At 34.5% G+C, this 11552-nt stretch overlaps 1 long non-coding RNA gene across 1 annotated transcript; it reads right to left on the reverse strand.

Moving 5' to 3' along the window:
* Nucleotides 1–632: 632 nt before the first annotated feature.
* LOC107846937 lies at nucleotides 633–1407 on the reverse strand. Its single transcript, XR_001667211.2, has 2 exons — nucleotides 1189–1407; nucleotides 633–1030 (listed from the first exon to the last, which is right to left on the reverse strand). It is a non-coding gene; the product is annotated as an uncharacterized LOC107846937 (long non-coding RNA).
* Between the last annotated feature and the right edge of the window lie 10145 nt (nucleotides 1408–11552).

Here is an 11552-nt window from a genome sequence, read left to right on the forward strand (position 1 = left end):
TACATTAGGATAGGAAAAGGAGAGTTGGACTCACATTATTACTAAGTCTAGGAAATACAAGCCAAATTAAATAATTACAGTGTCATTTGGAAATTCCCAAAAAAAATAAGCTCAATTATAACACAGATGGTGCAAGTAGATGCAACCTAGGCTTGAGTGTATTTTCCTTCTGCAGTAGAGATGGCAATGGTGATATGGTATTTGCTAGATCTAAAGGAGTAGGTGTTCCACAAAAACAGAAATAGAAATGAAGACTATTCAATAGGCTTTGGAATTTATTCAAGTGAAAGAGATAAAGGAAGTAAGTATTGAAATGAATTTTCTAACTCTAAAGAAAATGATAGAAAGACAGTGGAAAGTGTCATGGGAACTAATTAAGAATATAGAAGACATAAGGTGTAGACTAAAGTTAACCTAAGCACAAATCAAGCACACATTTAGAGAAGAAAACAAAGTAGTAGATGCTGAGGCAAATGAAATAATTGCTATACCATCCCTATAGACTATCATAGTTTCTATGAGTTACCAATAACAATTAGTAAACAAATAAACTTGGATAAGAGTCAAATTTCCTGTTTGAGGATTTGAACAAGGAAAATTAACATTCAAGCATAAAAAGAGAAGCACGTATATGATTGAGAAGAAGTAATAATCATAAAGATAGCAACAAAGGGTTCTAATAATTACAATCCCATGGGAATTAGGAATAAACACGAGCACAAAAATAATTCTTTTTGCCAGCAAGATGACTCTACTATGCTAATCCTAGCTAGAGGACCTAGCTACCAAAAACCTTCACAAACAAGGGTAAATGGAACCTCCCACCATAATAACCCAGTCTTGGCAATGACATAGAAGAGAACATCAATGAAACAATAACATCTGTAGAGAAACAAGAAACATTTCATAGATCGAACAGATGAGTATCAGAAAGTGGACAAAACAGGAGAAAGGATGGACTTATGAAGCTTCAAGAAATTGAACATTGTCATCACATCACTTCAATCCCTTGGGGATAAACTCAAACCACCTAAAAGAGAGAAGGGGGTCAAATTTGAGCTACAAAATCAAACCAAGATGAGATAAAGTCAGCTCATCAGATGCAAGTGAAGATGATAGAAAAAGCATAACCATTAGTAAGCAAGGATGAGCTTAAAGATAATCCAAAGAAGGTATAAGATGAAATACCGATTCAAGCTTTGATGGAACATTCCACAAAGGAAAGGATGGAGAGAAATAAAGAGTACCAAGTACTCTTGGACAACAATGAGTATTTGTACTACTTTAAGAAAACTTTTCATATTTTTTTTTAGAACGGATTATTTATTGGACCTGTGTTTTTTAGTTGTACTAACTTGGGCTTTGACCTTTTGTTTTTCTTTTTGAATTTAATAAAATGATCCAAAAATCAACCTAAAATTTAATCAAAAAAGACTTTGTTCTATGTAGCTTTAGTATACTAATATATGCATTTTTAGCGATTCTGCTAAGTCAGTTTTGTTATAAGTAGCTATAATTTTGAGCGTCATAGGTGATGATGTCGGATAATGTACTCCTCTAGTCCTAGTATATCTGAATTTCCCATTGGAGAACAATAAACTTGATCCTTTTATCTCATCACCCCTACAAATTTATGTAGTAAATTTTTGCTAGTGACACTCGTTTCCAAACTTGGGAATATCAAAGTTACTGCTGGCAATAGTGGTAGTATAGTACAAGTCGACTCAACTAAGTAACACAAGTCCATTGACTCTTAAAATATAAAATTTGGTTCTTTAAATTTCCTCAATATGCTGTTGGTTTGCTTCATGAACTCATTTTTTAATGCAGTGCAAGATGGGCCTAGTAGGAACATAAATTGGATCTATGAATCAACCACGGTTTGCCCCGTTCTTGTATGATCCAACACGAATATGAATTTATGCAAAGGTAAAACCCGTACACCTCCAAATGTAAGTCTTTCCAATTGGACCGTATAAGTGACCCGGTCAAAATAAGGAAAAGAAGTTGATATTTTTATTGGTGCAAAAATGGACTACCAAAGGGTAAAAGGGTCATTACCTGAATATTTTGCATTTTAAAAAAATTGTTATTAAAATAAAATTCACATAAGAAAAATTTAGTTTACAAAATAATAAAATGGGTTGATTGACTTTCTGAGTAAAACATCTAAAGTTGAGTGACCTTTTAAGTAAAATTCAAAGATGAGTGACATTCGGGGATAAAAGTTCAAAGTTGAGTGACCATTTAAATCCAATGTAGGGGATTCAAACTCTATTACATATACATTTATAATTTTATATATTATAGTATAATTTTCCAGTGAAAGGGATTTAGATGAACCCCTTACATCTCCTTTGTTCTGTCCATGCCTTGGTTTCCTTTTTCCTGACCACAGGGGAGAACATATCTAGCAGCTTATTAATCAATAATGTAGTTTTTAAATTTATTCTTGCTTACAGAAAGACACGTTAACAATAATTGTGTGTACTATTTGTTGAATTTCTAAGTGTATTCTTTGATTAGTTTGATTTGGGTATGGCACTTTTTCTCTAGTTTCTGATTTTCTAATTCTTCTTTAAAACAACAATTAGATATTTGCTAACTGAAAATTTATGTTTTTACTTAGACCTTAAAAAATATGTGAGAAAACATGGCATCCAATTATGTAGTTATGAATTATCAAAAATAGCAGAAAGGTGATTATCACTGTGTCATAATTTGGGAAAGAGGGAAATGACAAGAGTGCCTTCACTTAAAAGTGCTGAAAAACATGCACAATCGTTACAAGTCATGTGATGACTCCTGACGTATGGTTATGAGTCATCACAATAAATCATAGTTTGGGAAGTAGATTAGAGACACTTCATCATTTTGGTAACGACACATACCCTACAACTTATGACCAGACCCTATAACTTATAGAGTCTAGTGGTCTTCAAAGAAGTAGCTTTGGGCATTTATACTGGATTGCCTGTGACTTGTACATCGCAACTCGTAATGACTTGTACTGGATTACCAATTTTGATCATGAAGAAACTTAGTGAACCTACACTGGTTTGTTTACAGATGATACTATTCGACTTGAATAGAGTCTTCACAACTCAGTACCCAAGTGATACCCTGAGCAATGAGCCTAAAACCCAGAAATTTTCAGGGATCAAAACTTGGGGTATTACATTTTCCCCCAAGGGTTATTCGTCCCTAACTGATGATTCAAGGCATCCATTATAATTTTTATAAAAATGAAATACAACCACAATTCTATTAACAAAGTTAAAATCAAAGAAAGTAGGAAAACACATACCTTAAGCAAGGTTATCCAGTGCGGTGAACAAGAACAGATACATGGACTTCATGTCCTCTTCAGCTTCCCAAGTAGCTTCTTCTACCTTTTGGTTCCTCCATAGAGCCTTTATCGAAGCCACATCCTTAGTCCATAAATTATGGACTTGTCGATTAAAAATCACCTCCAATATTTCCTCATAAGACAAGAAATTTGAAGACCAACACTCTCAATAGGTGCAATCAAAGAAGGATTTCCCACACACTTCTCTAACATCGAATCATGAAAAACCAGATGAATGGAATCCAAACTCGAAGGCAATTCCAACTCGTAAGAAATATCATCCACTCTTCTCAAAATCAAATATGGGCCCATATATTGTAGATTGACTTTTCTCATCTTTCAAAACCTCATCACTTCCATTATGGGAGACAACTTTAAGAACAACCAATTGCCAACATCCAACTCCAACTCTCTTTGGCTCACACCCCTATTGGACTTTTAGTGATTCTGAGCGGACTTAAGCGTATCTCTAATCGCCTTCACCTTCTCCATAGCATGATGAACCAAATCAGGACCAAGTAACCTAATCTCCTCAACTTTGAACCATCCAATAGGAGACCTATATCTCCTACCATACAATGCCTCGAATGGAGCCATCTGGATTCTCAAGTAATAACTGTTGTTATACAAAAACTCAATGAGAGGAAAATGATCAACCCAACTACCACCTAAATCAATCACACAAGCCTTTTGCATATCCTCGAAAGTTTTAATATTCCTTTTCATTTGTCCATTCGTCTGAGGGTGAAAAGTGGTTCTAAGTTTCACCTTAGTCCCCAAACCTCTTTGAAATAAATGCCAAAAGTAAGATGAAAACTATATACCTCTATATGATATAATGGAAACTTAAGAAGCATGCAACTTTATGATCTCCTGAATAAAAAGTTAAGCATAATACTCTATAGAAAAGGTAATCCTCACAGGAAAGATTTGAGCAAAATTAGTCATCCTATCCATGATAACCCAAATGGAAACAAACTAATTGCGAGACTACAAAAGACATGTAAAAAAATCCATGTTGATCACCTCCCACTTCCACATCAATAAGTCTATATCTTTAGATATGCCACTAGGCTTTAATTTTTCTGTCACACCTCAAATCCTATTGGTACGAACAAGCACCCCTAGTCATGAAAGCCTGAGAGAACTGATGCATAACCTAGTACTTCTCATGTATGTAACTATAATAACCAAAGGTTTTGCTATACCTGGACATAATGCATTGATGGGAAATATATTTGTAGGATCAGGTACATTACATTCCTTTCTTTATTTTACCTTTATTACTTCATAATCTTTGTAAGTCATATAATACAAATGACCTATTGATTAGTGGTAAATAGAGAAATTGGGATTGGCCCATGCTAGGCTTACGCCCCAGAGCTGCCACCTATAAATAAATATTGGGATCGGCCCATGCTGGGCTTATGCGCCTAAGCTGCCACCCACATATAAAGGTATCGAGATCGTCCCATGCTAAGCTTATGCCCCTGAGCTGCCACTCATTTTACAAATTTGCATTACTTAGTTTATTTAACCTTTGAGATTGTTACTTTGGTGGTCATAACTTTATGGTACCGTGAAACAATAATCTACCAATAAGATACATGTAAATAAGCACTTAATGCAATAACAATGAGGTAGGGAACTATTGTCACACAAATGAAGTGTTTAGCAGCTGATAATACACATGGGTCTTATTTGAGTAAATTGAGAACTTCTAAAAATTTTTAGTGAAAATAAACGTGTAGGTCTAATAATAAGCATGTTTTGAGGTATTTTAACACATTAGAGAGTGGAAACAAGGTCATTGGCGACAAGAGATAGAATACACTACCATTATGTATCACTTGTTATAGGATAACCTAGGAAGCTTACTTGATTGAACAAATGTCCGATTTCATGCCAAAGAGTGCAAAATAGAGTATGCCTTGCATACCTAGTTATATAAATCCGAAACTAACCTAACTTGACTTCCCTCCTTTTAGATTAATTATCTACAATAGAATATAAGGTAAATTAATATTAGAAACCAACCAACACATTTGAGCTACTTAACTTTACCAAAATAGTAACCGGGCAGTAAGCCCTTAACCTATCAACCGAGGGTGTTATTTTATCCCTTTTCCACTCCAATTATACCCACATGCCATACATGTTATTATAATATTCACCAAAATTATCTTGGCTTCATTATACCCACCAAACAATACGCAAAATGAATTGAGCAGTAAACATATGCAATAATTAGTTCGGTGGTGTACCACCACACCTTTCTTTAATATTTCACTTCAAACAAGTCACACCTTTCTCCAACATCAATCCAGCAGCCCATAATATATACATACAAAATAGTACACAAAATAGCCCCAAATCTTATTTATTATAGCCATCAATTATTGAACCCATCACCTCTTGGGTTCTCAATAACAACACATCCATAATTCTCTCTCAAATTTGTATATAAAGAGAACAAAATGGAGCAGTCACCTTACATCAATTCTACAACTTATTCTTTTTTAATTGAAACTCCTTAAAAACTTCAACTTTCACTTTTCTTCATACTTTAAATCAAAGAAGAAAAGAGATCTCTTAATAATAAAGTAATAAATTGAGCAAGTAGCTTGTTCTATATTCTGCCATGAATTAATGATTAAACACTTATAGCATGTTTTCCTAATCTTTCATAAGATAATTAAGTTAAACCATAAGTTTTTTCACTTACCTTGGGCTGCAAAAATTGGGGGTAATCCAAGAACCCTAAAAGGAAATATAGGGTTGCTCCTAGTTGCTTTAAAGAAAGTAGAGAGAATTTATGAAGTGTAACCTTTTTTGTGTCTTAAGAATGGGAAATGACCAGAAACTTGGTCTTATAAAGGAACTATTTTTGGCCATCCACTAAGCTGGATTTTGGACCTCAAATTTGGTCAAATTGATCCAAGTAGGTGATGCACCTACTTAAAGAGATTAAGCTGCTCAAACGGTCAAAGTAGGTGATGTACCTACTTGTCCCATTTCTTAATTGGGCTCAATCACACTTGGGCCATGGTAGATTTGTGTGTTGCGCCATTTCTCTATTTTTCTTCTTTTTTTATACAATTTGGGCCCAATGAATACATTAATATAGGCCCAAATCTGATCCATAGACATGGGTCCATTAACTTGGTCCAAATACCTTAAGTAGGTGACTCACCTACTAGTTTAATTATGTCAATAAATCACCTCAATATTCCATTCTATTTCCAGCTCCTAAACATCTTAATCTAACTTATAACTTGTACACACCTGGTCACTTTAAACTTTAGATTTAAATATCGACTTTAGATTGAAGTTAAATAGTTGTATCAATGGTTACTTGATCGTGTCACATAAAAAGGTATGGGAAACATCTAGAATTGCATCTACACCATTAAATTTTGCATAACAAATCTCATCCATTATCTACCACAATGCTATACCAAGTTACATATCAATAGAACAAGTACATGCAATGTACGGGGTGTCATATTCTCCCCCCTTAGGAACATTCATTCTCGAATGTTAGCATAACTGTCCAACCAAAATCAGTTCAAGCCTAAGTTAAATATCACTATTATCACATAGTATTTATATATTATACTTGTTATTTTTCTAATTCATAATCTTGGACTTCCTCTTTATATTTAAATAAATGGGGGTACTTGGATTTCATCGCTTGTTCAGCTTCCCATATGATCTCTTCTACTTGTTGATTTCTCCACAACACTTTTACATAAACTATTTCCTTATTCCTTAACTTTTTAACTTGTCGATACAGAATAGCAATAGGTATTTCTTCATAGGTGAGATCTTCCATAACTTGTACATCTTCAGTGGGAGTAATATGGGATGGATCTCTAATGCACTTTCGAAGCATTGAGATGTGAAATACTGGATGAACTGTTGAGAGCTCTTGGGATAGCTCTAATTCATAAGCAACTTGGCTGAACGTTTGAGTAATCTTATATGGGCCTATATAATGTGGACTTTGTTTTCCTTTCTTACCAAATCTCATTACCTCTTTCATTAGTGACACCTTTAAGAATACCCAATCACCGATAACAAACTCTAGCCCCCTTCTTCTAATATCCACATATGATTTGTGTTGACTTTAGGCTATTTTCAGCTGCTGTTGGATAACTTTAACCTTTTTCCCAACTTAATGAACAAGATCTGGCCTAAAAAAGGCAGTTCCACCCACTTTAAACCATCCAATTGGTGATCTACACTTTCTTCCATACAAAGCTTCATGTGGTGCCATTTTGGTGCTTGAATGATAGCTATTATTGTATGCAAACTCGATGAGAGGTAAATGATCATCCCAACTGCCTTTTAAGTCTAATACAAAATCTCGTAGAATATCTTTAAGTGTTTGAATGGTACATTCTTTTTGTCCATCTGTTTGAGGGTGAAAAGTTGTGCTTAAAGTATTTTGTGTTCCTAAATTTCTCTGAAAGGACTTCCAAAAATTTGCAGTAAATTAGGCTCCCCTATTTGATATTATAGTGGTTGGTACTTGTAATGCCCTGCATTCTATAAACCAAACACCACAGGATGGTCATGATCCCGAAGGACCACAAGTTAAGCATCGACTGATATCTATACCTGAGCACTTCATAATATAATAGAATAAATGCGAAAAACTGGCAAAAACTTGCTATAAGGTTCAAAACATCTAAAATATACAAATCTGAAAACCTAATACTGTCTGAACTCTGGAGTTGATGGGACATATCCCCAACTTACTCCATCTCCTAAAATAAACTGAATCTAATATAATAATGAAATAAAGGTCATCATCGAATAAAGAGGACTCACTATTGGGTCTACTGCAACTGACTAAAACTGAACTACTCTAGATGCTCTGAATCTCGTGTGCCTGAACCTATGATATTAAACATCATAGCACAAGAAACGGGTATGCGATCAGTACATGGGAATGTACTGGCATGCTATATGAGGCAAGGCTAAATACAAGGGCTATATGCATGATCAATATCTAACTGAATAATATGCAAGAGCTGGATTAGAATACATATAGAATCTGTAACTACTGAACGTACTGTGCATACTGTGACTGAGCATACTGGGACTGAATTTGATTACTGATATTGAATATACTATTAATATGAGGTTTCTGAACATACTGAGATTTTGAGTATCTAAAGCTACTAAAATTGAAATATGAGTTTACTGATGCTAACTGATTGCATTAGAGATCAGGCCTATCCAGCGTGTGATCTTTAAGCATACTGATAAGAACAATGATTGAAGAAATTTAGGATCAATCCTATCTAGTGGGTGATCTCTGAATCTACTGATAGTGATAATGATTAACTGAGATTGAGATCAAGCCTATCTAATAGGTTATATCTAGATCTATTGGTACTGATACTGACTTACTTTATTTGAGACCAGGCCTATCTAGTGGGTGGTATATGAATCTGTGGAACTATCTAAGTTCCTTACTAAGCTAAGTGACAGTATTTGATAGTCCTAAATTTTGAATTTCTATTTTAAAGATTAAGACAGAACTGTGGTTGTAACTGTGGGAGTTCTCACTTAACCGACATGCCCCAAATCTGATCTAGTGGGGTCCAACCTATAACCCCAGTTGGAAGGGTGTCAATACCGTGCCATAGGTAAAAACCTCTACTATTGTTAAGCCTCTTTAACGGGTGACCCTGAACAGGAAGTCAATCTTAAGGAAGTATGATAGTTAATCCTTAATCTAATGGGTGACTCCTATTCCTGCGCTGGCTACGTAGTTCTGGAGTTTACGGACTATTACTAACAACTCTGCCTCTCTAACAGGGAATCTATCATCCCTGCACTAGCTTGGTGCTAGTTCCTACTCCCAACTAATTCTTAACTGAACTTAGACTAATCCTAATCTGTTAATGTTCATCTTACTTTACTGATCTGACTGAGTTCACTTGGTTGCATTATTTGATGGAATACTTATGAATTCTACTTTCTGTCTGAATGTCACTGAGTCCAGTGACTTACTAAGCTTTACTGAAATCTTAACTGAGTACTGAGCTTGATTATACTGAATATTGAGAATGTATTGAACTAGTAATGAGATTGATGAATTGCCTTAATGTTCTATCACTGACTGAATTCTATAGATCATAGAATGACTGAGATTATCTTGAGAATGACTCGGCTCTAGGCAAGAAGCTAAGTTTTTGGGTATAAATACCCCCAGGACTCGATAGCATAAATAAATAAGACAAGACCACACTTGAATATCATGAAAATGGACTTTCATTCACAACACAATCCATATAATATCTCGTCAATCACTTGAATGTCATAAACACGTAAATGTATAGGGTCTGCATACTAATATCCCATAGTTGTTCAATAAGGAATACCCATAGATAAGAATGCATGAAACTTATCATAATACATTAACTAAGGAATTTCAACAAACGCTTGGCGTGCACTAGTTATCACATAATTGGGGATTCCATGCTTAACATACTAAAAAGGCACTATTCTCTTTAATTAGGCATTCTATCAAACATATAGGGAGCATGCTTTGGTTATACAATAGATTTTATACTTAACTATCATGAATACATCAATATCATGCAACTTGAAGTGATTTTTATCATGAATATCAAATAGTAGGATCAAATCTTGGATCATTGAAATCAAGTCATAAATAAAACTCATCAACAACATGAACTTCAATTTCTAGTTACAAAAATCATGAAAATCTCATAAATATAGAATCTTGAATTAGAAAAGGATTCTTGAACTTCTTGGATAAAAGGAACCCAAGAATCAACATCTAACATACCTTAAAGGCTTGAATCTTGAAAGATAATGTCTTTTCTTGAAGGTTCTTGAATTGGGAATAATAATTTCTTGGTTTCCTTGAAGGAGAGCTTGAATCTTATTCTTGGGAGATGATCTTGAGAAGAAACTCTAATTTTCTTATTCTTGAGAGTGAAGAGGATTTAAGGGTTTTTAAAACTGATTTATGATAGTTATGTACATGGTTTTGATTATTTAAGTCATGGAACGTGAAGGAAAAGTCCAAAATACCCCTATAAAACCACTTTCTAGTTGCTGAAATTCTCGGCTGACAACCAAGGTTGATAAGCCATAAGATCTGTGATAGTCGGTTAGCCCAAGTCATCACCTAGGAGCTGGAATTGATGGGTTTCTGAATAAGCTTGATGACATGGCTGATAAGTCATCAAAAATGTGATAAGACATCAGACAGGTCGTCACTCAATTTCCAGGCTGACTTGCTGTAGTAAAATCGGTATAACTTTTTGTTCCGATATCGGATATGGGAGAAATTGGTATCATTGGAAATATAATTCAATTATATATCATTTGGTGGGTTATTATCTCTAAAATTCATAGTATAATGAGATATATATTCGTTTGAAGTTTACTATGGCAATATTCTTCTCAAGAATTCAATCGGTAAGGAATGTTTTAAGTATTTTAATAGCTAGGACGTATTTGAGACCTTAATACACAATTTTTTTCTCATAATCTTGAAGAGTGGTTAGAATATCTATTGGGAATCTCGGTGTATTACAATATCTCCTCCTTGGGAACATTCGCCCTCAAATGTCGCTTGTTTGTCTAAGAGTACTGATCGGCTGAGCTTACTTAAGGGATGAGAAAATCTAAAATATGACTATGCAACTGGAACTACTAATATTCTGAGTTCTCATTCTCAATATGCATATCTGATGTATGGGATAAACGGTTGAAACTATTGATAAGCTGAATTCTCATAATGAACAACATATCAGATGCATGGATACTTGACTGAGTTGCTCTCATGAATGCATGACTGAATACACTGATGAACTGAACTTTTCTACTAAACATGCATATCTAATGCATGAATATTTGACTAAACTGTTTCTTAAAAACTTGACTGACTAGGCAATGATAACTGATGCAAAACTTGAAATGAGAATCTGAGCATAAAATTGAATGGGTTTTAGGAATTAAAAACATCGGGTAGTTATAGGGTATCTCACCCTTGGGACACTATGTCCCTTTAAGAACACTTACTTCACCGAAGTATTTAAGAAAACTGAGGCGATGCACAAGGCACCTATGTACTGGTTCATAACTAAATGTCTAGGATTTGACTCTATTACATGATGCATGAACTGAGTTATACTCAAAACTACTAGAATAT

This window comes from Capsicum annuum, chromosome 11 (assembly GCF_002878395.1).
Source record: "Capsicum annuum cultivar UCD-10X-F1 chromosome 11, UCD10Xv1.1, whole genome shotgun sequence".
Lineage (NCBI taxonomy): Eukaryota > Viridiplantae > Streptophyta > Magnoliopsida > Solanales > Solanaceae > Capsicum > Capsicum annuum.